Raw genomic sequence first — 24,564 nt, forward strand, 5'->3', positions numbered from 1 at the left:
TACCCTTTCTTAGAAATGGGAACAAAACACCCATGGTAGGAGTTACAGAGACAAAATTTGGAGCTGTGACGAAAGAATGGACCATCTAGTGATTGCCATATGCAGGGATCCATCCCATAATCAGCTTCCAAATGCTGACACCATTGCATACACTAGCAAGATTTTGCTGTAAGGACCCAGATATAGCTCTCTCTTATGAGACTATGCCTGGGTCTAGCAAACACAGAAGTGGATGATCACAGTCAGCTATTGGATGGGTCACACGGCCCCCAATGGAGGAGCTAGAGAAATTACCCAAGGAGCTAAAGGGAACTGCAACCCTATAGTTGGAACAACAATATGAACTAACCAGTACCCGGGAGCTCTTGTCTTTAGCTGCATATGTATCAAAAGATGGCCTAGTCGGCCATCACTGCAAAGAGGCCCATTGGACTTGCAAACTTTATATGCCCCAGTACAGGGGAACGCCAGGGCCAAAAAGGGGGATTGGGTGGGTAGGGGATTGGGGTGTGGGTATGGGGGACCTTTGGGATAGCATTGAAAATGTAAACGAGGAAAATACCTAATTAAAAAAAAGAAAGAAAGAAAAAGAAACTGCAGCACTTTACCGTGCAGCACTTTACCATGTTTGTGGACTATGTGAACACTACCAACTGCTTTAATTATTGAGAACAAAGGAAATCTGATTGAAAATATAAATGGTATATTCATACCAGCAATGATTACACAGCACTGTGAACCAATTGGTAAGTGAAGATGCTAAAGAAATTCAAATGGGAAGGTGATACACAAGGCCAGAAGGTTGCAAAGGTGTTATTTATAAGATCAATGTGACACTTACACCATGAGCCAAGATTAGTTTCATGAAACCTTTGTCTCAATTTATACTAATTGAAATTTTATTGTGTTCAATCTTGCTTACATTAACACTAAATCTGTTTGTTTTAGTCATTATAACAACTGCAAATACAAGGAGTTTATATATGATTTCCTGCTCATTTTAATGAAAGTAACCAGTCCTTACTGTCCAGTCATGAATAAAAATTCTTTTCCCCTAAAATAATCCACCTAAAGCCCTGGGAATATTCTGTAGCATCCCAGGAGGTGGCAGTTGTCCAGATGAGCATCTGTGAATAAGTTCACTGGACTAAACAGTGTTTCTGTGCTTCACTGTATCCATATTATACCGCCATAAAAATATCGAACAGAATAAAGTCAAAACAACAAACAAACCAAAGCTACCCTTGAGCTTATTGAGTTGGAAAGATATAGCACAGCAGCTTTGGAACAGTCAGAGTTGTCCTCAGGAAGGATTCTGCAGCAACCTGCCTTCCCAGGCCAGCCTCGTATTTCCCATCTGTAACATGAGAATGTGTGAAGGTTGCAGGATGCTTCTACAGGTAACAGTTTATAATGCTACCCACCAATGACAGTGATAAAAGAAGGAAGAAGGGAGGGAGGGGATGTGGGTATGAGACAGGGAGGGGGAGGGAAGAGAGACTGCAGGGAGAAATCAGGGAGAGAGCAAGGGAGAAGGGAGAGCCAGCTTTGGTTTGACCTGACATACACATGTATTCATGTGCACAGACATAATCAACACTCTTGATTTTAAATGTTTCCAATGAAGAAAAAGATGATGGCAGTTTTTGTGAAAGATGTTGGAGTAAAAAACATTGCATAGGAAGCCTAATGTAAATTCATCATAACTTTTAATCACCCAACTATAGAATCAGCAAATGTAACCAGTAAGAAATGTGTTCTGCCATCTATTTTGTATCTCGGATTTTTCTCTAGGCTACCTGAAACACGTATTAAGTAGTGATAAGCACTGTGATCCTGCCTTCTCGAGAACATGTAAGCCAAGTAGATGGATACATTAACCAATCATCCAGGGAGAATGCCTCATATTCATGTTAGATTCAAGAACAGAAATGAATGGTTGGAACTTCAAATCTTAAAACCCCAAACTGACCATTGAAGCAGTATTTCAGATACGGTGGTCCAAAGAGGTGATGCCTCAGCAAAGGAAGATGATGTATGCTTAGGGAAGAACATTCTAGGCACATGGAAAGGAGCATGACCTGGTATATTCAAAGAAAAGAAAAGAGAAGATGAGTTCAAGGAAAGGAACAGAAAAATCTTGGATCAGAGAAATCATGCAGGGGCAGGTCAGGTGTCCAAGGACCATGAAAAGAAAGCAGACTACACTAAGGGACAATTCTGAGCAGCGGAGTGAACAAAACTTACATTGCCAAAGACTTGTTTGGTTTTATAAGAAAAGCCCCTTTTATGAAAGGACTTTGTAGTGGGAAGACAGGGCAGGAGGAAGACTGGGCACTGGGTTCACAGAAGTAAGAAGTTTACTGGCTGTCTTTAAAACCAGCAGGTTCTTACATGGCTGGTTCTGAAGAATGGGAGAATCTTTAAGAAGAGGATATAGATGGCCCACATCCAGGGGCAATACCATAACGCTCAGAAGTCTATCTTGATGTGACCAAGGAGACTACACTTCAAAAAGAGAATACTTGAAAGACCCTCATATCTGTTTCTGACATCGGGGTACTTGAGAACAGGAAAATTTAGGCCCACCTTTCCCAGATGGCTATCAGGGTATCTGGCCTGCCATGATAGGAGAGAAAGAGATGGAGAGACTCTCTACCCTTCCCATGTCAAGATACCAATAAGAGTTTCTTTGAAGCTATGGGCGTCAGTGAGGGGTTACCTGGCCCAAGTTATTCCATATATCACAATTTCTAGCCAGAAATCTAGAAATCCAGGAGGAAGAAAGAGAGAGGTTGAGACTTTACAAGCAGGGGAGGAGCTGGGTTATGGAGTCGGCCTGGCGATGGGAGCTGCATAGTCCCTTGTTTACTGGGGGATTTTATCAGAGTTTTCTTATATCCAGATTATAGTAAGATTTCTCAGCATTTCCCATAGATCCTCCCTCCTGTCATCATCATACCCAGAAGAAGCAAGAGACAAGTGGGAATTCAGTAAAACATTAATAAGGCCTCTTATAAAAGAGCACATCTGCTATACTTGCCTCTACTCAGCAAACTCTGAAACTCTGTAACCCAGAGCATTGCATGTCATAGGACCAAGGTACTCATGTCTCATTGCAACCTAGCTTGAACCAGAAGGGCTCCAGATATTTGTATAATATTTATAGATAATATCATTGTCAGCTATAAAAGTAAAGGATATTTTGTAGGCAAAATACACAGAAAGAAGGTCACTCCTGTCTTCTGTCTGACTGCTGCTGCCTTCCTTTGATACTGACAGAAATCTATCTGCAGTTGCTTTCAAGAGAAAGGATGAGACCTTACTGTGAAAGAGCAAATGTGAGGTCCAGTGTTCCATCTCCTTTCAACCTAATGAACAACTGTGTAAATGAAAAATAGGAAAGTAAACATGAGTAGTGAATCCTCACTTGTACTGTAGATTAGCATACATGGATGTGGACATACTACTTCAACACATATGCATTTAGTATGTTTCAGGACTGGGTAGCCAGTGTCATACCATCTACTATGGTGTGGGGAGATTTTTAACACAAACACGCAAGTCATTATGTAACTCTAAACTGAGCTAAATGCTACAAAGCATAAGTATAAACTGTAGATAGAGACCTGCATGTCTGGGACTTAGAGCAACTCCTTGGAGCGACTGACATTTAAGCTAGTAAGTGAAGCATAAGGAGACATAGCAGGTGAAGTGTCAGGGTGATGACTCTGGTATGTAAAATAGTTTATTTGCCAGAACTGTAAAGAGAAGCACTATGTGATGAGCTTCAAATGAAAGAGACAATAACTTAAGATAAAGTTTCTAAAGGAGAGCCTTGTAGCCTTTACAGAATAGTTCTTCTGTTGTCATTCCAGGTGAAATGAAAAAGTGGAAGGCTTTAAATACTAATGTCCCGTGTTTTAAAATACTATCCAAGCTGCAGGCTATGTATGCTAGATTGTCAGCATTGGTGTCTCTAAGGATTGATGTTGAAAGATTTTGACTCCAATGGCTCTGGAGAAAGATGCCCCCACCCCAGTAACAGCTATAACAACACTGTACTTATGATGCCAAGATTCCTAAAACCCCCATTTCCAAGGTCATTCCTGCTCCGTACTCAGTTGCTTAAAGAATTCTCCCCATTGGACACGCAAACTTTATATGCCCCAGTACAGGGGAACGCCAGGGCCAAAAAGGGGGAGTGGGTGGGTAGGGGAGTGGGGGTGGGTGGGTATGGGGGACTTTTGGTATAGCATTGGAAATGTAAATGAGCTAAATACCTAATAAAAAATGGAAAAAAAAAAGAATTCTCCCCATCAGGCATTGTAAATTCAAATGAAATTCTTCATCACCCCTTCAAAACGCAACACTGTGATTTTCATCACGTTCCAACCACTCAGATGGCCCCTGTCTTTCTGACTTCAAATACTGAGAAGTCTTCAAAGCACAGGTTCTAGGCCGGACTATTGAGACCACTGGACATCCATATGTAGCTGATACCACTTCCCCTGCATTGAGCATTTTATCTCAGAAATTCTTTTTAACTTCAGCAACCCTAGCAAGGTCAGGAATCCTCGCCAATTATACCAGCAACTCCAGGAAGAACACCTTCTAAGGCAAACGGAGTCAGCAGCACTGAACAGAATACATAATGTGACACCCTTCAGTCCTACTAAGACGGGAGGGATAATTTATTTCCTTAGTTGCTGTTTATTTCCCTAGTTACTTAGCTTTTTCACTGAGCAGAATGCAGATTAGGAACATCACAACTCAAAGCTCAAATAATAAACAGTTGGCAGCAGGGGTTCTGAGGATGAGTCTATGGGTGTAGTGTTTACAAGAACATCTAAACACCAACTAAGCCAGACACAGATGGAGCTTTTAGAATGGGCAGAACTTGGTAGTTGTGAGAAAATAAGAAAGAGAAGGATGAGAACCCCAAGGAAACATAGCTTAAGAGCTGAAAGCCATCAATGTGTACTGTGGACAGAGAGGAAACAGAATCCACGAAGGGTTCAAAGACTGAAAGTCAGCGCGTATTAACAGCCTTCCTTTGCTCCCCCAATCATGCTCCCCAGCTCTGTGGCAATGGAAAAGATGTACTGAGATCCTCTGTAGTCAACTTCTGCAAGTCACTTCTAGTTCATTCTCTTGCTTCTAGTTGGGTCAATAAGAAGGAGAATAACAGCAAAGGAAGAAGAGAGGAGCCTAGAGGATATTCTCCTCTGGTTCCCCCTGCTGGTTTCTGGGGCCTAGCCAGTGACTGTCAACTAAAGGCTGAAGCTCCTATAAGGAAGATCTCAGTTACTACACTAGATGACCACTTTGTGTTTTCTCTACACCCTGTCCCCCACATTGCTATAAATCAGTGCCTTCTAATCGCTACTCAAATGATCTCATTTTCATGTGCAGTCTATTTTTTGCCAGGGTCCATACTGAGAAGAGGTGAAGGGCTATAATTAGAAGAGGGTAATTATGACAAAAGGAAAGAATGTCAGACTGCATGGGTTGAGAGCCACTATTCTGTTGTTAGGCATGAAATGGAGTCTAGAGTAGACTTCATACCTAACCTCGTTTCTTTTCAGATACTAGTTAATCAATGTTTATATCTATATCAGCTGAGCCCAAGGAATATGCCTTGAATATACCTGGGGGCTTTCTTTAACCTTAGTCATCTTGGGAAAGCATCCAACTAATGTTTAAACTAATTAGAGGACAAGGAGCAGAGCGAAAGAGTGGCAGAGATCCCAATGAGGAAACTTCCTTTTGCTGTGCTGAAACACAGAAAATTTTCAAGTTCACCGAGCCTCCAATTTCACAAGAACCCAATTAAATTAAACAGAACTTTAGACATTCACCGCTTATTGAACAAATAGTGTCTAAATGGGATTATCAAAACAAACACATTAGTAATAATGTTAATTTTATAGAAAGAAATGAAATTTTGCTTATTCAACATCAGAAGGTGAAATAATTTAGAAGAAAATAAAGTTTTACTCTTCAATAAAAAAAATAAAATAAAATAAAATAAAATTAACTGAATCCAATCAGACAGCAGGAGCTCACACTTCTCAGCTATGATGGAAGGCAGCATCTCATAGGTACCAGCCAAATTGTCTCTTTTTCTAACTTGTCTTCCCAACCATTGACCTCACCATGGTGTCCCAAGAAGAGTGACCCTGGACTGCTGGATGCTCTGCGCTGGTCCAGATCTTCTTGTCAGTTCCTCTCATAAACACGCATGCTTTACCACATGGCCAGCCAAACACATGGAGCTCCAGAGCAGTAGAAGAGGCAGAGAGACAAAACAAGAGAATAAGCACATTTGTAATGCTAATTCAGTGGGAGTCGAAATTTCCTTAATAGTTTATAGATTTGTGATTTAATTTCCAAAGCTGCCCTACCATCTGAATGTACAACACTGGCATTATTTTATTCACAAAGAAGCAGGTTATAGACCTGGAAATTATTAATGCCTGTCAGCCTAAAATTTTAAGAATACTAAATTCAATAAATGCACTTAAAGATAGATAAATCTGTATTTGTTAGATGTGTTCACATACAGCTATGATGTATATGCAATAGTATTAGCATATCTCTGCCCAGATTGAATGAACTTTCTAGTAAAGGTAATAGCAGGGGGCCAGCAAAATGGCTCAACTGATAAAGGTGCTTGCCACCAAGACTGATGTCCTAAGTTTAATCTCTAGAACCCACATGGTAGAAGGAGAGAATTAATGTCTACAAGTTGTCCTCTGACATGTGCCATCTCCACACACATGCTGTGGCACTCTGGCACTCACATATGCACACACAAAAATAAATAAGAGTGTTTGTAAAAAATATAAGCAGATAATAGCACAGAAGAAGGAAGTATAAAAATAAACACAATGTACTTTGGAAAAAAGATGATGTGTTCCTCCAAAGACAAGCTTTGGAAATCGTATAGGTGAATTTGCAGCTGACACATGAGGGACAAGGAGGAAGATATAGCAAGAAGGAGAGAGAAGTGAGAGGTAATACAGCTCTCCAGAGGAGTGAGCACAAACAACCCTTGTCCCAGAGGTAAGCCAGGAGGTCCTATGAGGAGACTGAGGTCCTACCTACAGGGCAACTCCATTGTGCTTACAAGCCTATGCTCCACTGATGTGGCCCCACAGAGACAGGGACTCCTTTGAATGAGAAGTCACCTGAGCAGAAGAGATGAGCTCCATCCAGCCACTGCCTACATCCTCTAGGCCTGTGACTAGCACCCTGGTAGGAAGGAATATATTTTAGGGGGGGGGGCTAAAAAGAAAAAAAAGGAACAAGTAAGAGGCAGGAGACAACTATAACCCATTTGGAGAGACCACGGTCCAGTTATCGAGATGGAGGAGCCAGGTGTGGGTACACTGAGAAGCTCAGGTACAGGAGGTTCTGCCAGTGGAGAGCACAGTGGTCGAGAGCCCCACCTTCCATGGCCAGGAACAGATAATAGCCACTGAGGGTGATGGCGGAGAAGTCTGAAATGAGAAAGTGAGCCAGTCATCACAACCATTTGCCTCTGATATAACTTAGTCCTGGCAGGACTGAGAAGTCTGAGGCTCTTGCCCAGTGCCTCTCCACCTGGCCCTCAAGTTTAATCTCCTTACTCTGTTTGCTTTCAGTACACACAGAAGATCCTCGCTGGCTTGGACACTGGCCACTTTGGAATTTTGGAATTGAAAAACCACGCATCTGAATTTACAGGACAGGTCTGGTATACAGACTGCAAAACTCAGTGTAGTCAGTAGATGGTCCTAGAAAACACGCAAGCACGCAAACACACACACACACACACACACAAGTCCACGTCAGACCCTTGATGAGTCGGTAGGCAGTACCAGCTTTTGTGGTAAGGGTAAGAGAACCACGCCCCTTCCACCCACCCAGGACTGGATCTCGGGAAGCATCGGCTTTAAAGCTTCATTATTTTTAAAATATTATTTTATCTACTTATTATTTGGTTCTTGTATTTCTTCTTTTATCACACTTTCAAAATTATCTTACTTTGACTTTTAAAAGCTTTCCCCCTCTTTTTTATTTATCTGATTTTCTTTATATATAAATTTATCTTTACAACTGGATTTCAAATCTGGTCTTTATTCTCACTTTTCCTAATAATATTCTCTTCTTCTTCATCCTCTTCCTCCTCCTTCCTCCTCCTCCTCATCATCACCACTGTCATCATCATATTTTTCTCCTTCTTCCCCTTCTTTATACATAAACATTTATTTAACTTTGCTTCTCTCTTTTGCTTCTTCCCTGCCTCCTTCCTTCATTTAACTCATTTACTAATTTTACTTTACATATATTTCCCCCTTTTTTATTGGATATTTTCTTTATTTACATTTCAAATGTTATCCCCTTTCCCAGTGCCCCCCATACCTCCACCCCATTTCCCTCCCCCTGCTCCTATGAGGGTGTTCCTCCACCCACCCACCCACTCCTGCCTCCCTGCCCTCAATTCCCCTACACTGGGGCATCTATCAAGCCTTCATAGGACCAAGGACCTCTCCTCCCATTGATGCCTGACAAGGCCATCCTCTGCTACATATGCAGCTGGAGTTATGTGTACTCCTTAGCTGGTGGCTTAGCCCCTGGGAGCCATGGGGGAGTCTATATACAGTCACCATACCCAGACAACCAGACCCAGTTGGTGAATATTGTTGTTCTTCCCATGGGGTTACAAATCTCTTCAGCTCCTTCAGTCCTTTCTCTAACTCCTCAACTGGGGACCCCATGTTCAGTCAAATGGTTAGCTGCAAGCATTTGAGCATCTGCTTCTGTATTTGTCAGGCTTTGGCAGGGCCTCTCAGGAAACAGCTATATCAGGCTTCTTTCAACAAGCATTTCTTGGCATCCACAATAGTGTCTGGGTATGGTGACTGTATATGGGATGAATCCCTTGGTGGGACAGTCTCTGAATGGCCTTTACTTCAGTATCTACTTTACACTTTTTCTCCATATTTGCTCCCGTGAATATTTTTGTTCCCCTTTCTAAGAAGGACCAAAGTACCCACTCTTTGGTCGTCCTTCTTTTTGAGCTTCATGTGGTATCTTAGGTATTCTGAGCTTTTGGGATAATATATATACACTTATCAGTGAGTGCATACTATGTGTGTTCTTTTGTGATTGGGTTACCTCACTCAGGATGATATTTTCTAGTTCCATCCATTTGCCTAAGAATTTCATGAAGTCATTGTTTTTAATACCTGAGTAGTACTCCATTGTGTAAATATACCACATTTTCTGTATCCATTCCTTTGTTGAAGATCTTTGTTGAAGATCTGGGATCTTTCCAGCTTCTGGCTATTATAAATAAGGCTGCTATGAACATAGTGGAGCATGTGTTCTTATTACATGTTCGAGCATCTTCTGGGTATATGCCCAAGAGTGGTACAGCTGGATCCTCTGATAGTACTATGTCCAATTTTCTGAGGAACTGCCAAACTGATTTCCAGAGTGTTTGTACCAGATTGCAATCCCACCAGCAATGGAAGAGTGTTTCTCTTTCTCCACATCCTCACCAACATCTGCTGTCACCTGAATTTTTTATCTTAGCCATTCTGACTAGTGTGAGGTGGAATCTCAGAGTTGTTTTGATTTGCATTTCCCTGATGATTAAGGATGTTGAATGTTTCCTTAGGTGCTTCTCAGCCATTTGGTATTCCTCAGTTGAGAATTCTTTATTTAGCTCTGTACCCCATTTTTAATAGGGTTACTTGGTTCTCTGGAGTCTAACTTCTTGAGTTATTTGTATATATTGGATATTAGCCCTCTATCGGATGTAGGATTGGTAAAGATCTTTTCCCAATCTGGTGATTACTGATTGGTCTTTTTGACAGTGTCCTTTGCCTTTTTTATGAGATTCCATTTGTCAATTCTTGATCTTAGAGCATAAGCTATTGGTGTTCTGTTCAGGAATTTTCCCTCTGTGCCCATATATTTGAGGCATTTTCCCCACTTTCTCCTCTATAAGTGTATCTGGTTTTATGTGGAGTTCCTTGATCCACTTAGACTTGAGCTTTGTACAAGGATAAGAATAGGTCGATTTGCATTTTTCTACATGCTAACTGCCAGTTGAGCCAGCACCATTTGTTAAAAATGCTGTCTTTTTAACACTGGATGGTTTTAGCTCCTTTGTCAAATATCAATGACCGTACATGTGTGGATTCATTTCTGGATTTTCAATTATATTTCATTGATCTACCTACCTGTCTCTGTACCAATACCATACAGTTTTTACCACGATTGCTCTGTAATACAGCTTGAATTGAGGTCAGGGATGGTGATTCCTTGAGAAGTTCTTTCATTGAAGAAACTGCCTCTGGAACCCTGAGATCCTGGTGTGAGCAAGGTCCTGGGATCCTGGGATCCTATGGTCCTCTGATCCTGGGAGTGTTAGAGTGCCTGGGAGTGGAGCTTCCTCTGAGTGTTGTGTGTTGGGTGTTGTGTGACTGAGGAGTTTGCATCCATGGTCTGCTCAGAGCACCTGCTTAGTGCAGCTGCTCAGACAGGAAAGAACCTTTGCCACTGGTTGGGCGGGTTTCCTGCATCCCTGGGTCCTGCTGGCTCCAGTTGGGACAGATGTTGTGTCCTTCTCACCTCTGATCCTAAGATTCTGGGCATTTTAGAGCACTTGGGAGTGGAGCTTCCTCTGGGTGTTGAGCGACTAGCTGCGGAGTTCATGCCCATTGTCTCCCTGACATAATTTTTAACTTCACGGTTAATTTTTTGCAATTTTCTGTCCTATGTGGACTGGCTACACAGTACTTGATTTAATCAATTTTAAGGATATTGCTAATATGACTCATACTCATTTTGTGATAGCTACAATTTCTTTTCGCCTCTCAGTGTCACTGGGAATTGAGCATTTAAGAGATGCCTTCTCACTAAGATCCTCAAATAAAGCCAGAGGAGATGATATCCATATGAATAGATAGATACACAAATAGCAACATATACTGACAAGAAACTTAAAAGGGAAAGGAGCATGACACCTGCAGAAGAGCATCACTCCTAAGCTACAAATCTAAAAATACTGAAATTAGTGAACTACTGGACAAAAAAAATCAAAATGATCAAAGATTTCAATGTGCAGATCAATTCAGGATCTCAACAGAATATTCAGAAACACCTATGAGAAATCAGGTAACATGAATGACAAGTTCATTTGGGAAATTGATATATCAAAAATAAAATTGAAAATCTCAAAACAGGGATTGGAGAAATGGCTCAGCAGTAAAAAAAAAAAAAGCACTGGTGGCTCTTCTAGAGAACTCAGGTTTGTTTCGCACCAGCCACATGATGACATATAACTGCCCATAAGTAAAATTACAAGAAATCCAAAACCCTCTTCTGCCTCTGCAGGCATGAGGTATATACATTGTACACAGACATATGTGTTGGCAAAACATTCCTATCCATAAAATGAAAATAACAACTAAATTTAAAAACTGCAACATACAAATTGCAAACACAGATGTACCATTAATGGAATGGATCAAAAAAAAAAAAAGGAACATCTGCAGGATACACAGTTCAAATGCTAAGACTGCAAACAACAACAAAATTATAATAATAAGAAAAATGCTATTCAAAGCTTCAGGCGACAAATGCTAGCTCATAAAGGCAACCATAGGCAATGATGTCTGACTTCTCAGCTGAAATCATAGAACAGTGAGTTCATTTCTAACACTTACAATAAATAACTTCCAATCAGAATTACTATACTGAGCAAATCATCTTTTTAAATTGATGCCAAAAGCAAAACAAACAAACAAACAAACAAACAAAAACAAAAAACAAACAAACAAAAAACTTCAACAGTTTAAGACAACCACAAACTAAAGCAATTTGTGTACAACAATATATCACTGTGGAAGATATTTAAATAGATTTTACACAGAGAGAAGCAGGAAGGTACTGTAGGCATATTTTCCACAACCTGCTTTAATAGGGGTTCAACCTCCCCTCTAGCCCACTACCCACCAGAGGTAGTGAGAAAGAAAGGTTATTAGGAAGTGGGAAGTGGTTATTATTATAGGGGAAGTGGATCTGTTTGGAAATAGTTCTTTGGGGTGATTCCAATCCTCAATATTCTTAATTCAATCCACTAGCAAACACCAAACACAAATCATCAGCTGTAGTCCAGTCCACTTGGCAGATACCACACATGAATCAGCAAAGGCAGTTCAATCCAGAAGAAACCATGAGGCTCACCAATAGGCCTGAGTCCACATAAATAGCAAAAAGCCACAGGAATCTCAAGAAAAGTTCTTTGGTGAGTTTCTCTCTACAAAGTCACCTCATGCAAAGCTCAGCAATGCAATGTAAGGTGAACCAATACATGTGATTTGTCAGTAAAGACTAGTGAGGCAGAACATATTTATATTCTTTCTAAATACCATGTATCCTTTCATACATTTGCTATAGCAAATCATCCTTTCACCTGTGTTTGCTTCAGCAAAACATTCTTTCATGGATCTGCTCTAGCAAAACATTCTTTCACCTTTCTGCCCCGGCAAAACATCATTATAACCTAACAGTGTCTCCAAAGAAACCAGAAATTTCCACCTTAAGGTACAGTCATAAGAGTGCAGGAAAGAGGGAAATTCATGAAAGGAACAGATAAACAAAATAAAGAATAAAACATGTACAATTAAGTAGACAAGCATCCCCCTAGCATTTGTAGAGAAGAGAAAGATCAAGTAATATTTGAATTAACCAGGGAAACATTCTAGAAATAACAGAAATCACCAACCTATCTCAGTAACAATCCCAGCTATAAATTGTTGGCATGTTTCAAGTAAAAGATATAGATTGTCTGACTGGATTAAAAACAAAGCCCAGCTGTTTTCTGTCTTAAGGAAATATATGCAAGGACTGTAGGTAAAGGAATAGAAGAAAAAAACATCTTTATAGCAAGTAGAAGCTAGTAATAAGCAGGAACAGCTCCCCATATCTGATAAAGTGAGTATCAAATTAGAATTAGTCACAAAGATGAAGAAATATGTTTTTAAAAGGAATGTCTATCAACAAGATGCAATGTGTCTCTCTGTGTGTGAATGTGTGTGTGTGTATCTGTGGTATGTGTCTCTGTGTGTATCTGTGTGTCTCTGTGTATGTATCTGTGTTGTATACCTGTGCATTTCTGTTTGTGTTTAAAATGTTAGCATACCAAATTTTATAAATAAGCACTGTTGAAAAGAAAAGGATAGGTAGGTCCAGTTATAATAGTTTGTGGTTTCAATATCTCAATCACTTCAGTAAGTGGACTATTCAGGCAGTTCAAAGTTAAACTTCACCATAGTTCAATTGAACTCCATTGACCTCTATAGAATATTTCATCCAACAGCTTAAGAGTATGCATTCTTTCAGCAACTCACAGAACTTTGTCTAAAATACATGATATTTTGTTGGTAGAGATATAGTGTAGAATCTGGAAATAACTGGGGTGAATGAATACGCTCAAAACACATTGAATAAAATTCTGAAAGAATTAACAGTTTTTAAAGGTCTGATACAACTCAAGTGAATAACTGAACAATATACCTCAAAGTCTTATAAAACAAGGAAAAGGAAAATCTAAAATCAGAATATAGAAAAAACTAGTAAAAGTTAGGATAGAAGTTAACGAAACGCCTTTAACCCAGCACTTGGGAGACAGAGGCAGGCAGATTTCTGAGTTCGAGGCCAGCCTGGTCTACAAAGTGAGTTCCAGGACAGCCAGAGCTATACAGAGAAACCCTGTCTCAAAAAACCAAAATAAATAAATAAATAAATAATAAAAAAAAGACTAAACATTAAATTAGTTATATGAAAACTTAACAAAAATTATTAATTCTTAACCAGTATAAACAAAAGGAGATGTAGATGGATAAAATTAGAAGTATATATTGGATCTAGAGGAATAATAGGGGAAAACTATGAAAATCTATAATTAAAAATCCAGAGTACACACACAAATATATGATCTATTAAAATTGACTATCATACAACTTAAACATATCTATAACAAACAATGATTCTAAACAGTAACAATTTTATAAGAAAGAAACAACCCATAATTGGATGGATATAGAAATTCTATGAGACATTTGTTTGTTGGATGCTTTCTGGCATCATCTGACTACATAGCCCAGACTTGCTATATGTCCCATGGTGCTGCTGATATGCTGGTCCTCCCAAGTGCTGAGATTTTAGATGTGTGTTACCACACTGTATAAGTGTCCATTCCAACTCACCAGAAGAGAAAGGAGCTAGGTGAAACCTGTCAGAAGCTGAACCTGCAATGTCAGGCTGAAAATATGTTGTGTGTGGCCTTGGATGTTCAAGTTTCAAAATGAAAAGTGCCTGGATTTGTGTTCTCTGTCTTCATATGTGTGAGAATTATGCTTTGGTGCATGTTTTCAATCTACCTTTTAGATCATACATTATGATCTAGAAGATAGATTTCCTTTGTAAATCTCTATCTGCCTTGCTGGGTAGACTTGAAATCTCCTGCAAAAAAAGAGAAAAGAAAAAAAAGAAAGAAAAATTAAAATAAAAAAAAGTGCCTGGAGACATTGAGTAGGTTGACAAAAAGTAGGTTTCATTGATGGGTCTCTACCGGGTCCCAAAATTTCAAAGAAATACCTAAGTAAAGATAATGATGCTGCTTAGAAACTACTTAAGCAGCAAGGTAGGAGACACACTGGTGGGGATTATGGAAATCTCTGTCCTTAGAGAAACATGCTATAATTCAACCATTGAAAGATATTCTAATATAGTCTTTAGACCAGACTATATAATTTAGATTTAAATTATAGCTCCTTTGCATAGTAGCTGTGTGTGCAACCTACCTTGACCTCCTTTTAGTTTGCTCATACATAAAGTAAAAAAATAATTTCTCTTCAAAATATTGAAGTAATATGTGAGTTATTAGGCACTACATGAGATGATGCTTGTAAATTACATAGATCAGTGCATATACACAATAAATAAGATCTTGCTGCCACCATTTCCTACATCTTAGGATTTATCGTGTAAGAGGGATCAGTTCCTCTGTTGTGGTCTTGAAACAAGAACTCACCAACTTTTCTGAACAAGGTGTTATGTACTTACATTAACACCAAATAGCCACTGTCTCCTGTCCTCAAGTAGGGACAGATAGACAAAAAGACACATACAATATTAGAAAATTAAAAACGTTTAACATTTTGATGCTGATTATGGGGTGGATCCCTGGATATGGCAGTCTCTACATGGTCCATCCTTTCATCTCAGCTCCAAACTTTGTCTCTGTAACTCCTTCCAAGGGTGTTTTGTTCCCACTTCTAAGGAGGGGCATAGTGTCCACACTTCAGTCTTCATTTTTCTTGAGTTTCATGTGTTTAGCAAATTGTATCTTATATCTTGGGTGTCCTAGGGTTTGGGCTAATATCCACTTATCAGTGAGTACATATTGTGTGAGTTCCTTTGTGAATGTGTTACCTCACTCAGGATGATGCCCTCCAGGTCCATCCATTTGCCTAGTAATTTCATAAATTCATTCTTTTTAATAGCTGAGTAGTACTCCATTGTGTAGATGTACCACATTTTCTGTATCCATTCCTCTGTTGAGGGGCATCTGGGTTCTTTCCAGCTTCTGGCTATTATAAATAAGGCTGCTATGAACATAGTGGAGCATGTGTCCTTCTTACCAGTTGGGGCATCTTCTGGATATATGCCCAGGAGAGGTATTGCTGGATCCTCCTGACACCATTGCATACACTAGCAAGATTTTATGGAAAGGACCCAGGTGTAGCTGTCTCTTGTGAGACTATGCCGGGGCCTAGCAAACACAGAAGTGGATGCTCACAGTCAGCTAATGGATGGATCACAGGGCTCCCAATGGAGGAGCTAGAGAAAGTACCCAAGGAGCTAAAGGGATCTGCAACCCTATAGGTGGAACAACATTATGAAATAACCAGTACCCCGGAGCTCTTGACTCTAGCTGCATATGTATCAAAAGATGGCCTAGTCGGCCATCACTGGAAAGAGAGGCCCATTGGACACGCAAAATTTATATGCCCCAGTACAGGGGAACGCCAGGGCCAAAAAGGGGGAGTGGGTGGGTAGGGGAGTGGGGGTGGGTGGGTATGGGGGACTTTTGGTATAGCATTGGAAATGTAAATGAGCTAAATACCTAATAAAAAATTAAAAAAAAAACGTTTAACATGTTTCATGGAGAGGAGGTTATATTAAAAGATCATCTGAAGGGTTAAAGAAGTAATGCTGAGCCAAGAAATAGTATTCTATGTCTTTAATCCCACAAGATAGAAAGAAGCAGGTGGGTCTCTGAGTTCAGGCCAGATTGGTCTACAGAGTGAGGTCAAGGGCAGTCAGGGCTGCACAGAGAAACCCTGTCTCAAAAAAATAAAAATAAAAATAAAAATAAAAAAGCCAAAAAAATCAAAAAAGAAAAAAGTTATGGTGCAACTTTAGATTATGTCAGTAACTAATACTGATGTAATACTGAATTGATAAAATACTAAGTAATTATTTCTCTACTGAAAAGAAGTTGAAAACAGGAAAGAAAGAAAAGCAAAACAGAAAAAAAAAGATTACTTCCAGGGAAAATATTAACAAACTTTCATTGAACCTTAATGAGGAATGTTTGAAAGTCTAATGAGTAAGTTGTCAGGCTTGTGAAATAAAATATAGCCAAGAAAAGTCAATTATAGGGTGAAGGTTTGATAAATGCAAGAGAGATTACTAAGGAAATCAACATGGAATCATAATTTAAGGGAAGCTTCCTACTCCTTGTCAAAATGAGTTGTCTTTGTTGAATATATATATGTTCAGGTTGTTCTGATTATTTAAAAAAAAATGTTGATCCCTGCCAAAGACTGATCTCCTGTTTATCAAACCAATTCTTAGGAAGTAATACCAAATATAATTATTGGTATACATTTTAGCTGCTGTTGTACTCAGAGGTTAACAAAATCTTTAAGTGAGGGGTTTACTTGAAGTTGATTAGTATGATAAATAGTTTTATGGGTAAACTAGATAAATCCTATTCCTAAATTGTTTACAAGCTAAAAAAAAAAAAAAAAAAAAAGCCGAAGAAACAACGATGTAATTGCGTGAATTCAGTAAACCATCAGGAAAACATTTGTGTCTGACCTTGTTTTAAACCACTGTAAACTATAGAGGAAATTGAATGCAAAGCTCTCATAAAAAAAGAATCAAGTCCCTGTAGGAAAGTATTGAATGTGAATGACAGTTGCTGAGCGCCTTCCAGGTGTCACAGTTCTCATGGGACTCACTGGAATGCAGCTTCTAGGTAGGATGTGAAGAGTGGGGTGAGGAACAACCAGGCAACCTTGTCAATGAGAGAAGTCTCTGTTGTTCTGCGCTGCTGACACAAGGTGGATGTGATACTAATAATCAGTGTTTAGTTCCCAGTGTTTCATAACAAGGGAGCATTTATTTAGCAAGGGCTGACATTCCTTCCCCAGTAGGGTGCAACACAAACCATGAGGAGAACATAACCAGGGTATAAAGCTCCAGTCACCCATTCTAATCTTTTGATTGGTTGAAGCACATGGCTGATTTCTTGAGACATGAGTGCTAAAACTCTAAGGGTGCTACACACAACACTCTCAGTACCCACACCCTGACTTCCTTGCTTCACATCCCGCTCCTCCTCAAGATTAACCTAAGCTGAGGTGATATGTGAGTTTAAAGAGATAGTGTTCCCTGACCACTGATTCTATTCTCACCAGAGACATTGTGCTATTAATCTTTACTGCTACAATTACTTCTATTGGTAATATTGTAACAGAAGTTATATATAACAGAAGAAGGGTAGAGAAGTAGAAGAAAGAGCAAGACCTCATGGTTTGGAAATACATTGTACAATTTAAACAAGTAGTCTAATGCTAATACCCATTGTTGCCTCTCCAACAGCAGTGATCATTTCAGATGGTGCTCAAATCAGTATATAAAGGAGCCCTACTTCTTAATTCTCTAATCCCTGTGCCCAGCTGCTGCTTGGCTACTGTCAATCCCAGCTTCCTGTATCTTGTTCCCAAGTCAATGACTGTTTCTTTTCTTCTTTTCCTCTTATTCTTCTCAGGTTCTTAGTATTTTATTGAGTATGTATGTATCTATGTTTATAAGGAAATTTGGTCTAACTAATTCTTTTGTTGTTGACTCTGTGTAATTTGGATACTGAATTGTATGTTTCTTTTGTTTTTATTCTGTGGAATACTTTAAGGAACTGGGATATTTTAATGACTGCTTCTGTTTTCTTTATTTAATTATTAGATATTTTCTTTATTTGCATTTCAAAAGGTATCCCCTTTCTAGTTTCCCTTAAAAAAATCCCCTATCCTTCCCCTGTCCTTCTGCTCCCCAACCCACCTACTTCTGCTTTCTGGCCCAGGCATTTCCGTATACTGGGGCATAGAACCTTCACAGGACTAAGGGCCTCTTCTCCCATTGATGACCAACTAGGCCATCCTCTGCTACATATGCAGCTAGAACCATGAGTCCCTCCGGGTGTTTTCTTTGATTGGTGGTTTAGTCCCAGGGAGCTCTGGGATTAATGGTTAGTTCATATTGTTGTTCCTCCTAGGAAGCTGCAAAACCCTTCAGATCCTTGGGTACTTTCTCTAGCTCCCTCATTGGGTAAACTGTGCTCCATCTAATGGATGACTGTGAGCATTCACTTCTGTATTTGCCAGGCACTGGCAGAACTTCTCAGGAGACAGCTATATCAGGGTCCTGTCAGCAAAATCTTGTTGGCATATGCAATAGTGTCTGGGTTTGGTGGTTGTTTATGGGATGAATACCCAGGTGGGACAGTTTCTGGATGGTCATTCCTTCAGTCTTTGCTTCAAACTTTGTCTCTGTAACTCCCTCCATGGGTATTTTGTTCCCCCTTCTAAGAAGGATTGAAGTACCCACACTTTGGTCTTCCTTCTTTTTGAGCTTCATGTGGTGTGTGAATTGTATCTTGGGTATGCTGAGATTCTGGGTTCATATCAGTGAGTGCATATCATGTGTGTTCTTTTGTGATTGGGTTACCTCACTCAAGATAATATCCTCCAGATCCATCCATTTGTCAAAGAATTTCATAAATTCATTGTTTTTAATAGCTGAGTAGTACTCCATTGTGTAAATGTACCACATTTTCTGTATCCATTCCTCTGTTGAGGGACATCTGCATTCTTTCCAGCTTCTGGATATTATAAAGAAGGCTGCTATGAACACAGTGGATCATGTGTCTTTATTACATGTTGGAGCATCTTCTGAGTATATGCCCAGGAGTGGTATTGCTGGATCTTCTGGTAGAACTATGTCCACTTTTCTGAGGAACCGCCAAATTGATTTCCAGAGTGGTTGTACCAACTTGCAGTCCCACCAGCAATGGAGGAGTGTTCCTCTTTCTCCACATCCTTGCCAGCATCTGCTGTCACTTGAGTTTCTGATCTTAGCCATTCTGACTGGAGTGAGGTGGAATCTCAGGGTTGTTTTGATTTGCATTTCCCTGATGATTAAGGATGTTGAACTTTTTTTAGGTGTTTCTCAGACATTCGGTATCCCTTAGGTGAGAATTCTTTGTTTAGCATTGTATCCCATTTTTAATAGGGTTGTTTGGTTCTCTGGAGTCCAACTTCTTGAGTTCTTTATATATATTGGATATTAGCCCCCTATTGGACTTAGGATTGATAAAGATCTTTTTCCAATTTGTTGGATGTTGATTGGTCCTTTTCACAGTGTCCTTTGCCTTACAGAAGCTTTGCAATTTTATGAAGTCACATTTGTCAATTCTTGATCTTACAGCACAAGCCATTGCTGTTCTGTTCAGGAATTTTTTGTTTTGACGTAGGCTCTAGGAATCAAACTCTATGCTTGCAAGGCAAGCACTTCACCAGATAAGCCATTGCCCCAGCCTCTAAGACAGTTTAATCTCCTTGGTGGATCCTCGGGGCTGAAGGCAAGGCCACACATGTTGGAAATGAGTCTCATTAAAGGAGCATTTTCTGAAGAGTGAACCTCAACCTCAAGCACAATTGTACTGCATAAGTGATTTTTGTATTTACAGAGGCATTATGTGTCAAGCAAAGAGATGGGTTAAAAACTGGAGGAGCAGTTGGTGCCACTAGAAAAGACAAAGACTGGCAATAGATATTTTCTGTGGCTGTTAATGTGCAAGAAAAACTATATTGGCAGGAATAATTAGTCCTTAAGGTTTTTTTGTTCTGTAATTCTAATGAACAACACCCTGCTAAGTCATAGGAGGTGGACACTGAAGAACCACTGGAGTTTGGAACTAAGTCATACACAGAATGGAAAAGGCTAAATGCAGATCTTTTATGGTTCACTATGATTGTAAGTATTTTTTTTTTCAGTTTGTAATACATCTTAGGTATAATAAAGGTAACAATATTCAATATTGTAAAATTTCTAATAAAGTAGAACTTACATCCTCACAGACAATGGTGTAGATACTCTTGATTTGGTGGCCCTACAGTAAATACCCTACATATCTTAACCCTAGAATTGCTGTGAAATTTAAGCGACCGAGCAAGGCACTTCTGTATTGGGAATAATAAGAGTTAATATTTGATAATATTAAAGCTGAGGACCCACATTCAGTAAGTACTTATTTTGCATGAATCTCTGGGTTGGATTCCCAGTACTACAAAAATCAATAATATTGAATATAGCTGTGACTACTACTAGACTTTAAGTTGAAATCATTCCATTATTATTAATCAAAAATTGCTGTCAAAATAAATTTGCCATTGAAAAGACTGAATATTTAGCCACACTGTTGGCATTGATGTTGCTTTTTCAACAAGTTATTGATAATGTATTTATTTTGTAAAATGTCATTCATTTTTCTTGGCAAACAAAAAAAAATCATCCTCTTTTTTTTTTTTTTTTTCCTTTAAGAGAGGGTCTTGCAGCCAGGTGGTAGCAGTGCAAGCCTTTAATCCCAATACACGGGAGGCAGAGACAGGCAGATCTCTGAGGTCAAGCAAGTTCCAGGATAGCCAGGAATACACAGAAAAACCTTATCTTGAAAAACCAAACTAAGTAAAATAAACAAGCAGAAAAAGACAGAGTCTTACTCCGTTGCACAGCCTAGTCTACAGGTCACAAGATAACCCTACTTCAGCCTCCTAAATACTTGGAATTAGAGGGCATACCACTATCTATAGCCTAGTCCTTATTTTTAATTAACTCTTTTAAAGCAATAATTACAATGCTACTTGAACCTTTTTGAAAAAATCAAACTACATAGAAAGACTACATTGAAAATAGAATGAAGTGAAATGCCTGTGCCATTTAGATTTTTGTCAACTTCACACAAACTAGAATCATCAGGGAAGAAGGAACCCTGATTGAGAAACTGTATCCATCAGACCAGCTTAGGGGCAAGTCTGAAAGGCATTTTTAAATATTAATCTTTGGGATGGAAGGACCCAACCTAATGTGGGTCATGCCACGTTGGCAGAAGTTACTGTTTTGTGTGTGTGTATATATATATATATAAAATCAGGCTGAACAAATCATGAAAAGCAATCCAGGAAACATCATTCCTCCATGGCTTCTGCTTCGGTTCCTCCCCTCACGATATACTGTAAGATTAATAAGCTCTTTGCTCTAAAAGATGCCTTTGATTATAGTGTTTATGAAAGCAACAGAAACCAAAACAGAGCAGTACCTAAGAATAAATTTAGCCAAAGGAGAGATCTCTATTAGTGTGATGATGATGGTGGTGGTGGTGGTGGTGGTGGTGATGGTAAGCACACTCCCAAGATCGGGGGAACAAGTGAGCTATGAGCAAGGTCTGACAAGGATGATCAGTAGATGGAATGTACTCTTTGGATAGATCACTCTACCCAACTAGAATATAGCTTAGCACACTTCAATTATTTTAAGGTCGAAAAAACAATATACCCAGATTTTGCTACAAGAACAGACATACTGTCTCTCTAGTCGAGTAAAAAACGGGTTTTAAATTTTTTTCCATTAAAGACTTTTGGTCAAAAGTTTCAACAAGATACAATAATATTTCAAATACACTTCTTTGCCTATTTGGGTATGCTTGTGGTCTAAGCATTTATAAAATAATAGTAGCTCTAACTCTTCAATAATGAAATTATTTCACATGATAACTGCCAAAGCATATGTGAGTTTATGGGCTAAAAAGAATTTATTGATATTGTTTAATCATACCCAGTTGTTTTAAATGCAAATAGCATCATTAAAATGTACAGAAATTATTCAGAATTTCCATGAAAATTGAATTATTACCTGTGTAATCACGACATTACATGAAGTTACCAGAAAGCAAAATTGAAATAAAATTTAAGACTACCTGAAATTTTGGGGTAATTGTTTAACTTGGGAACATTAAAAACTAAATAAATAGATTAAAAGCTAATACCTACAAATGAGAGAAAACTTCAACATTTGTCTTTCTGGGCTTTGGTTATCTTGCTCTGAATGATTGTTTCTACTTCCATCCAATAACCTGTTACTCTCCTTTTCTTAACAGCTCGGTAATATTCTACTGTGTAAAGTTACCGCATTTCATTACCCATTGTGATTAATATGGCCTGTTACTCTCCTTTTCTTAACAGCTCAGTAATATTCTACTGTGTAAAGTTACCGCATTTCATTACCCATTGTGATTAATATGGAGGCTCAAACATCACATACCAGTTATATTGACTTTCTTTTTTTCAATCAGATATTTTCTTCATTTACATGTCAAATTCTATCCCCAAGACCCCCTATACCCTTCCCCCGCCCTGCTCCCCAACCTACCCACTCCCGCTTCCTGGCCCTGGCATTCCCCTGTACTGGGGCATATGATCTTTGCATCACAGTCATCTATTGGATGGAACACAGGCTCCCTAATGAAGGAGCTAGAGAAAGTACCCAAGGAGCTAAAGGGGTCTGCAACCCTATAGGAGGAACAACAATATGAACTAACCAGTACCCCACCCCACTCCCGCAGAGCTGTGTCTCTAGTTGCATATATTGACTTTCTGATTAGACATACTTACCTCCATATACAGCTGATAACATTTTATTACTGAGGTTGCACTGACAAACAGTAATCATCTTATAAATCTATTAGTATTCTGGGTATCCCCTAGAACTGCATTTCAATCTTCTCTGCACATTGCAGTCTTTATCTCTGTCATAGACTCAATATGCTCGACCTTCTCATGATGAAATTTCTCTCCTCACCATATGGTACTAGGAGATAGGTTCCTGAGAGGTGATTCAGGACATGGGATACTACAACAGTATGCTCTATGAACACTTGAAACTCTCCAGACTCCTCTAGATGCTTCAAAGTGGATAGGTTCCACCAATACATCCCTAGTTTAGAAAAATGAGAATGTTCCCTTTCCAGAGAGCACAGCCATGGCCACATTTTATGGCTTAATGAAGGAGCTTACTAGGGAGGAGCTGGACTTCCCCCTGAACCTCTGATAGCCTTCAGTCATGCAGCAGGACCAGCAGCTATGAACACTCCTGCACCTCACTATTGGCAGAGATCCAAGGGATGTACTAGCCTCCAATGCATACATGCACTCATGAAAAAGCTTCTGAAAGACAATAATCTGTACATAAAACTTTTTTAAATTTTGGACTTACAACTAAATATTATTCTTTTATAGAAGACACTAAATGGCTTCCGACTGTAGACTATAAGGATACCAAGGACCTTGGGCATACATCCTTCATCTTGTAAACTGAGGATTATATCTCCTGCTTTACCACACTACACTTGGTTGTTGATAATAGCTGTCTCTTGTGAGGCTATGCCAGGGCCTAGCAAACACAGAAGTGGATGCTCACAGTCAGCTATTGGACGGATCACAGTGCCCCCAATGGAGGAGCTAGAGAAAGTACCCAAGGAGCTAAAGGGGTCTGCAACCCTATAGGTGGAACAACATTATGAACTAACCAGTACCCCGGAGCTCATGTCTCTAGCTGCATATGTATCAGAAGATGGCCTAGTTGGCCATCAGTGAAAAGAGAGGCCCATTGGTCTTGCAAACTTTATATGCCTCAGTACAGGGAAATGCCAGGGCCAAGAAGTGGGAGTGGGTGGGTGGGGGAGTGGTGGGATATGGGGGACTTTTGGGATAGCATTGGAAATGTAAATGAAGAAAATACCTAATTAAATAAAAGGAAAAAAAGAATTTGAACACACACACACAAAGATGGGAGAAATATTAAGAGCAAGAAATTCAAGATGAAAGTAGAAAATTCCACTCAAATACAGTACAAATTCCACTAAAATGAAGACAAGGCTGGGGTATAAATCAGTGGCAGAGTACATGCCTACTATATTGGAAGTGGTGGGTTCAATCACCAATGTTGGGGAAAACTCTGGAAAATGAAAAACCAACAGAAGAATAACAACTAACAAAATGAGAATAAAAATTTAAAGTGCAGGTACTTACAATAAACAAAAATAAGACAATAACCCTACCACACATACATACCCATGTACATAAAACCCAAGATGGG

The sequence above is a fragment of the Mus musculus genome, chromosome 3 (assembly GCF_000001635.26).
Source record: "Mus musculus strain C57BL/6J chromosome 3, GRCm38.p6 C57BL/6J".
NCBI classification, from domain to species: Eukaryota; Metazoa; Chordata; class Mammalia; order Rodentia; family Muridae; genus Mus; species Mus musculus.